We start from the raw sequence: 9,591 nt of genomic DNA on the forward strand, positions 1-9,591 counted from the left end.
GACTTTTGTGGTCGGTATATATAATACTTTTGACCCCATATAAGTAGTGCCTCCAAGTCTTTAATGCAAAAACAACCGCGCCTAATTCCAAATCATGTGTCGTATAATTTTGTTCGTGAATCTTCAATTGTCTAGACGCATAAGCAATCACCTTCGTTCGTTGCATTAATACACAACCGAGACCTTGCTTTGATGCGTCACAATAAATCACAAAATCATCATTCCCTTCAGGCAATGACAATATAGGTGCCGTAGTTAGCTTTTTCTTCAATAACTGAAACGCTTTCTCTTGTTCATCATTCCATTCAAATTTCTTCCCTTTATGCGTTAATGCAGTCAAGGGTTTTGCTATTCTGGAAAAGTCTTGGATGAACCTTCTGTAGTAACCAGCTAGTCCTAAAAACTGGCGTATGTGTTTCGGAGTTTTCGGGGTTTCCCACTTTTCAACAGTTTCTATCTTTGCCGGATCCACCTTAATACCTTCTTTGTTCACTATGTGACCGAGGAATTGAACTTCTTCCAACCAAAATGCACACTTCGAAAACTTAGCGTACAATTCTTCCTTCCTCAATACTTCTAACACTTTTCTCAAATGTTCACCGTGTTCTTGGTCATTCTTTGAGTAAATAAGTATGTCATCAATGAAAACAATGACAAACTTGTCAAGGTATGGTCCACACACTCGGTTCATAAGGTCCATGAACACAGCTGGTGCATTAGTTAAACCAAACGGCATGACCATAAACTCGTAATGACCGTAACGTGTTCTGAAAGCAGTCTTTGGAATATCATCTTCTTTCACCCGCATTTGATGATACCCGGAACGTAAGTCAATTTTTGAATAAACAGACGAGCCTTGTAGTTGATCAAATAAGTCGTCGATTCTCGGTAGTGGGTAGCGGTTCTTGATGGTAAGTTTGTTCAACTCTCGGTAGTCGATACATAACCTGAATGTACCATCTTTCTTCTTGACAAACAAAACAGGAGCTCCCCACGGTGATGTGCTTGGTCGAATGAAACCACGCTCTAAAAGTTCTTGTAATTGGCTTTGCAGTTCTTTCATCTCGCTGGGTGCGAGTCTGTAAGGAGCACGAGCTATTGGTGCAGCTCCTGGTACAAGATCTATTTGAAATTCAACGGATCGATGTGGGGGTAATCCCGGTAATTCTTTCGAAAATACATCGGGAAATTCTTTTGCGACGGGAACATCATTGATGCTCTTTTCTTCAGTTTGTACTTTCTCGACGTGTGCTAGAACAGCATAGCAACCTTTTCTTATTAATTTTTGTGCCTTCAAATTACTAATAAGATGTAGCTTCGTGTTGCCCTTTTCTCCGTACACCATTAAGGGTTTTCCTTTTTCTCGTATAATGCGAATTGCATTTTTGTAACAAACGATCTCTGCTTTCACTTCTTTCAACCAGTCCATACCGATTATCACATCAAAACTCCCTAACTCTACTGGTATCAAATCAATCTTAAATGTTTCGCTAACCAGTTTAATTTCTCGATTCCGACATATATTATCTGGTGAAATTAATTTACCATTTGCTAATTCGAGTAAAAATTTACTATCCAAAGGCGTCAATGGACAACTTAATTTAGCACAAAAATCTCTACTCATATAGCTTCTATCCGCACCCGAATCAAATAAAACGTAAGCAGATTTATTGTCAATAAGAAACGTACCCGTAACAAGCTCCGGGTCTTCCTGTGCCTCTGCCGCATTAATATTGAAAACTCTTCCGCGGCCTTGTCCATTCGTGTTCTCCTGGTTCGGGCAATTTCTAATAATGTGGCCCGGTTTTCCACATTTATAACAAACTACATTGGCATAACTTGCTCCGACACTACTTGCTCCGCCATTACTCGTTCCGACACCATTTGTTCCTTTCGTTCTGTTAACCCCTGGTCCGTAGACATCACACTTCGCCGCGCTATGACCATTTCTTTTACACTTGTTGCAAAATTTGGTGCAGAACCCCGAGTGATACTTTTCACACCTTTGGCATAGCTGCTTCTGATTGTTGTTGTTGTTGTTGTTGCGGTTATTATTGTTGTTAAGATGATTGTTGTGGTTGCTGTTGTTGTTGTTGTTGTTGTTGTTGTTGGGCCGTTTGTTGTAGTTGCGATTGATGTTGCGATTGTTAGGATAGTTGTTGCGATTATTGTTATAATTGCTGTTATTGTTGTATTGGTGATTCTTATCACCGTTTTCCTCCCACTTTATTTTGACTTGCTTCACATTGGCCTCTTCAGCAGTCTGTTCTTTAATTCTTTCTTCAATCTGGTTCACTAGTTTGTGAGCCATTCTACATGCCTGTTGTATGGAGGCGGGCTCGTGTGAACTTATATCTTCTTGGATTCTTTCCGGTAATCCTTTCACAAACGCATCGATCTTCTCTTCCTCATCTTCGAATGCTCCCGGACACAATAGGCACAATTCTGTGAATCATCTTTCGTATGTGGTAATATCAAATCCTTGGGTTCGTAACCCTCTAAGTTCTGTCTTGAGCTTATTGACCTCGGTTCTGGGACGGTACTTCTCGTTCATCAAGTGCTTGAATGCTGACCACGGTAGTGCGTACGCATCGTCTTGTCCCACTTGCTCTAGATAGGTATTCCACCATGTTAACGCAGAACCTGTGAAGGTATGCGTAGCGTACTTTACTTTGTCCTCTTCAGTACACTTACTTATAGCAAACACCGATTCGACCTTCTCGGTCCACCGTTTCAATCCGATCGGTCCTTCGGTCCCATCAAATTCCAAAGGTTTGCAGGCAGTGAATTCTTTGTAGGTGCATCCTACACGATTTCCTGTACTGCTAGATGCAAGGTTATTGTTGGTATGTAGCGCAGCCTGTACTGCGGCTATGTTTGAAGCTAGAAAAGTACGGAATTCCTCTTCATTCATATTCACGGTGTGTCGAGTAGTCGGTGCCATTTCCTTCAAAATAGTCAAATGGAACAAGTTAATCATACAGAATATCAAGAGTAGTTAATACTATTTTGTAGCATAATATGAACTCATTTATAAAAGCTTTTTCTTCATATTAGCTTTTTATAAGTTTAAATTCGGGTAGTACCTACCCGTTAAGTTCATACTTAGTAGCTAATATACAATTCAACTACTACAATTCTATATGAAAAACTGATTATAATAATATTTCGCGTTCAAACTTTTATACAATATTTTACAAACTTACAATACCGCTTATTTTACATAAAGCATGAAATATAGCACACAATAACTTTGATACAAGATAGTTGTGAAGATAATTCTAGCTAGTACACAAGTCGTTCAGCAAAGGCAATAAAGACACATAATTCATACGTCCAGAAACAAGTCATGCATTCTGGTTTTACTAGGACTACTTCCCATTCTTGGTCTTGTGGAACATAACCGTTATGGCCGTTGATAAGACAGCGTGTTGTAACGTCGTCAAAGGGACGAGGGTTACGTAATGTCCAACAGTCCCGTAACAATCTAAAAACCTCATTTCTTACCCCAATTACCGACTCCGTCACTTGTGGGAACGTTTTGTTTAATAGTTGTAGCCCGATATTCTTGTTCTCACTTTGGTGAGAAGCGAACATTACTAATCCGTAAGCATAACATGCTTCTTTATGTTGCATGTTAGCCGCTTTTTCTAAATCACGAAGTCCAATATTCGGATATATTGAGTCAAAATAATTTCTTAACCCATTGCGTAAAATAGCATTTGGGTTCCCCGCAATATATGCGTCAAAGTAAACACATCGTAACTTATGGATTTCCCAATGTGATATCCCCCATCTTTCGAACGAAAGCCTTTTATAAACCAAGGCATTCTTGGAACGTTCTTCGAATGTCTTACAAACTGATCTCGCCTTAAATAGTTGTGCCGAAGAATTCTGACCGACTCTAGACAAGATTTCATCAATCATGTCTCCGGGTAGGTCTCTTAAAATATTGGGTTGTCTATCCATTTTGTGTTTTTATACTGTAAAATAGACAAGAGTTAGATTCATAAAAAAAAATACTAATTAATACAAGCAATTTTTACATATATCATAAAGCATAAGCACACTATATTACATATATTACACCACACGAATACAACTATTTTATTCCGACTCGCTTGTTTCTTCTTCTTCGATTTTGGTTCGTTTAGCCAAGTTTCTAGGGATATATGATGTTCCCCTAATACGAGCCGTCGTTATCCACATTGGTTTAGAAAAACCTGTTGGTTTAGAGGTTCCCGGGTCATTATTACAACTTAAGGACTTCGGGGGTTGACGATACATATAAAGTTCATCGGGGTTGGAATTAGATTTCTCTATTTTTATGCCCTTTCCCTTATTATTTTCTTTTTCCCTTTTAAATTCAGTTGGGGTAATTTCTATAACATCATCGGAATTCTCGTCGGAATCCGATTCATCGGAGAATTGGTAATCCTCCCAATATTTTGCTTCCTTGGCGGAAACACCATTGACCATAATTAACCTTGGTCGGTTGGTTGAGGATTTTCTTTTACTTAACCGTTTTATTATTTCCCCCACCGGTTCTATTTCTTCATCCGGTTCCGATTCTTCTTCCGGTTCCGATTCTTCTTCCGGTTCCGACTCTTCTTCCGGTTCCTCTTCGGGAACTTGTGAATCAGTCCACGAATCATTCCAATTTACATTTGACTCTTCATTATTATTAGGTGAGTCAATGGGACTTGTTCTAGAGGTAGACATCTATCACATAATATCAAACGCGTTAAGAGATTAATATATCACATAATATTCACATGTTAAAAATATATAGTTTCCAACAAAATTTGTTAAGCAATCATTTTTCAAGTAAACACGGTCGAAGTCCAGACTCACTAATGCATCCTAACAAACTAGATAAGACACACTAATGCAAAATTCTGGTTCTCTAAGACCAACGCTCGGATACCAACTGAAATGTCCAGTTCTTATTGATTAAAAACGTTCCATATTAATTGATTTCGTTGCGAGGTTTTGACCTCTATATGAGACGTTTTTCAAAGACTGCATTCATTTTAAAACAAACCATAACCTTTATTTCATCAATAATGATAATCTAAAATATCCTGTTTACACACGACCATTACATAATGGTTTACAATACAAATATGTTACAACAAAATAAGTTTCTTGAATGCAGTTTTTACACAATATCATACAAACATGGACTCCAAATCTCGTCCTTATTTAAGTATGCGACAGCGGAAGCTCTTAATAATCACCTGAGAATAAACATGCTTAAAACAACAACAAAAATGTTGGTGAGTTATAGGTTTAACCTATATATATCAAATCGTAACAATAGACCACAAGATTTCATATTTCAATACACATCCCATACATAGAGATAAAAATCATTCATATGGTGAACACCTGGTAACCGACAATAACAAGATGCATATATAAGAATATCCCCATCATTCCGGGACACCCTTCGGATATGATATAAATTTCGAAGTACTAAAGCATCCGGTACTTTGGATGGGGTTTGTTAGGCCCAATAGATCTATCTTTAGGATTCGCGTCAATTAGGGTGTCTGTTCCCTAATTCTTAGATTACCAGACTTAATAAAAAGGGGCATATTCGATTTCGATAATTCAACCATAGAATGTAGTTTCACGTACTTGTGTCTATTTTGTAAATCATTTATAAAACCTGCATGTATTCTCATCCCAAAAATATTAGATTTTAAAAGTGGGACTATAACTCACTTTCACAGATTTTTACTTCGTCGGGAAGTAAGACTTGGCCACTGGTTGATTCACGAACCTATAACAATATATACATATATATCAAAGTATGTTCAAAATATATTTACAACACTTTTAATATATTTTGATGTTTTAAGTTTATTAAGTCAGCTGTCCTCGTTAGTAACCTACAACTAGTTGTCCACAGTTAGATGTACAGAAATAAATCGATAAATATTATCTTGAATCAATCCACGACCCAGTGTATATATATCTCAGTATTGATCACAACTCAAACTATATATATTTTGGAATCAACCTCAACCCTGTATAGCTAACTCCAACATTCACATATAGAGTGTCTATGGTTGTTCCGAAATATATATAGATGTGTCGACATGATAGGTCGAAACATTGTATACGTGTCTATGGTATCTCAAGATTACATAATATACAATACAAGTTGATTAAGTTATGGTTGGAATAGATTTGTTACCAATTTTCACGTAGCTAAAATGAGAAAAATTATCCAATCTTGTTTTACCCATAACTTCTTCATTTTAAATCCGTTTTGAGTGAATCAAATTGCTATGGTTTCATATTGAACTCTATTTTATGAATCTAAACAGAAAAATTATAGGTTTATTGTCGGAAAAATAAGTTACAAGTCGTTTTTGTAAAGGTAGTCATTTCAGTCGAAAGAACGACGTCTAGATGACCATTTTAGAAAACATACTTCCACTTTGAGTTTAACCATAATTTTTGGATATAGTTTCATGTTCATAATAAAAATCATTTTCCCAGAATAACAACTTTTAAATCAAAGTTTATTATAGTTTTTAATTAACTAATCCAAAACAGCCCGCGGTGTTACTACGACGGCGTAAATCCGGTTTTACGGTGTTTTTCGTGTTTCCAGGTTTTAAATCATTAAGTTAGCATATCATATAGATATAGAACATGTGTTTAGTTGATTTTAAAAGTCAAGTTAGAAGGATTAACTTTTGTTTGCGAACAAGTTTAGAATTAACTAAACTATGTTCTAGTGATTACAAGTTTAAACCTTCGAATAAGATAGCTTTATATGTATGAATCGAATGATGTTATGAACATCATTACTACCTTAAGTTCCTTGGATAAACCTACTGGAAAATAGAAAAATGGATCTAGCTTCAACGGATCCTTGGATGGCTCGAAGTTCTTGAAGCAGAATCATGACACGAAAACAAGTTCAAGTAAGATCATCACTTGAAATAAGATTGTTATAGTTATAGAAATTGAACCAAAGTTTGAATATGATTATTACCTTGTATTAGAATGATAACCTACTGTAAGAAACAAAGATTTCTTGAGGTTGGATGATCACCTTACAAGATTGGAAGTGAGCTAGCAAACTTGAAAGTATTCTTGATTTTATGTAACTAGAACTTGTAGAATTTATGAAGAACACTTAGAACTTGAAGATAGAACTTGAGAGAGATCAATTAGATGAAGAAAATTGAAGAATGAAAGTGTTTGTAGGTGTTTTTGGTCGTTGGTGTATGGATTAGATATAAAGGATATGTAATTTTGTTTTCATGTAAATAAGTCATGAATGATTACTCATATTTTTGTAATTTTATGAGATATTTCATGCTAGTTGCCAAATGATGGTTCCCACATGTGTTAGGTGACTCACATGGGCTCCTAAGAGCTAATCATTGGAGTGTATATACCAATAGTACATACATCTAAAAGCTGTGTATTGTACGAGTACGAATACGGGTGCATACGAGTAGAATTGTTGATGAAACTGAACGAGGATGTAATTGTAAGCATTTTTGTTAAGTAGAAGTATTTTGATAAGTGTATTGAAGTCTTTCAAAAGTGTATAAATACATATTAAAACACTACATGTATATACATTTTAACTGAGCCGTTAAGTCATCGTTAGTCGTTACATGTAAGTGTTGTTTTGAAACCTTTAGGTTAACGATCTTGTTAAATGTTGTTAACCCAATGTTTATAATATCAAATGAGATTTTAAATTATTATATTATCATGATATTATCATGTATGAATATCTCTTAATATGATATATATACATTAAATGTCTTTACAACGATAATCGTTACATATATGTCTCGTTTAAAAATCATTAAGTTAGTAGTCTTGTTTTTACATATGTAGTTCATTGTTAATATACTTAATGATATGTTTACTTATCATAGTATCATGTTAACTATATATATATCCATATATATGTCATCATATAGTTTTTACAAGTTTTAACGTTCGTGAATCACCGGTCAACTTGGGTGGTCAATTGTCTATATGAAACAAATTTCAATTAATCAAGTCTTAACAAATTTGATTGCTTAACATGTTGGAAACATTTAATCATGTAAATATCAATCTCAATTAATATATATAAACATGGAAAAGTTCGGGTCACTACAAAAACCTCGCAACGAAATCAATTAATATGGAACGTTTATAATCAATATGAACGGGACATTTCACAACAGTAGTCGGATTACAATGACCAAGTATGCAACCTAAATGTACCATTTATAGTTACATAAGTTTTGTTTCAAAAGACAGACTCACAGTTTAGTTGCCCTATTTCTCAGACCGACGTAATCGTATAGTAAAATTCAACACAGAAGTCAACTAGTCAAGCAAGTCAACAAAAAGTCAAAATTGGTCAAAGTGGTCAACCTAGGTCAACTAAATCAGTAGGTAATGTCAATGTTATCATAAAGTCAAACCAATGTCAACTTATAAGTTACACAGAATCGTTTAGTCAAATAACGTTTACTAGTTTAACTTTCGTATGTTTTCACAGCAGTCACGCAATCGGACAAGCATAGTTCACAAATGACACATCAAGCAATTATGAACAACTCCAGATCATTAGTACATGTTATAAGATTTCTAAAAATACCAAGCACACTATCATACAATTCCTAGAACTCATGAGCATGCAAAACATTCTAGGACAGTTTCTGTTTGCGAATCAGTTTCATTTTAAATCTCATTTTATCTAGAAAATAGCTATTAAAAAACGACCAATTGGAGATGACTCTAAACATCTCAAATTATCAGTGGTAAAATAATAAAAGAAAACCAAGTAGCCAATTTGTACAGTTTAAATCAACTTGTCGGACGTTCTGATTTAGACAGAATTCAGACCTTTGGTTTCGACGCGCATACAACACATAGCAAACAAGAATTTAAGATCTACAAATGTAAACAAGATATTCTAAGAATTATACATACTACAACATACCATAAGCACAAAGTCCAATTCAACTTCTACTTCATGCCAGACAATGATTTGTGCAAAATAGACAGATTCGTTCCCAATCAGGTAGTCCTTTTCGGGGTCGAATATACGAATATCTAGAAACACTTAGCATATGAAGTATACATGAATTACCAAGTACTAATCATGCACTTTACAGAATATAAAAGCTTGATCATCAAAAAGCATGTTAAATGGTCGTTTGGTCCATGAACAAATTTCTAGTCAACACATTGTATCATGAACATTCGAATAATCATAAAGTGACTTTTACAATTCCGATTACTATGATATCCTAGTCCATTTTTTGTGTTTTCAATTCTCTATCCATCTAACATCAGTTCATAAGTTAATTCACAACACACAAATTGCAGTTTTCATATTATTGCACAATTACATACCGAAACTTCAAACGAGCATAAGTTAGGCTATACTACGAAATCATGCGATTCAAGCGAGAAAATTCAATAGTTTTTCGATATCTATCCATCTAAACACTTTTTAAATACAGAATATTAATCCAAAAAACCAGTAGCATAGCTATTCAATTCTTTTTAAAACCCTAACACGCAAATGGACAAAATAACGACTAGTTA

The sequence above is a fragment of the Rutidosis leptorrhynchoides genome, chromosome 4 (assembly GCF_046630445.1).
Source record: "Rutidosis leptorrhynchoides isolate AG116_Rl617_1_P2 chromosome 4, CSIRO_AGI_Rlap_v1, whole genome shotgun sequence".
Lineage (NCBI taxonomy): Eukaryota > Viridiplantae > Streptophyta > Magnoliopsida > Asterales > Asteraceae > Rutidosis > Rutidosis leptorrhynchoides.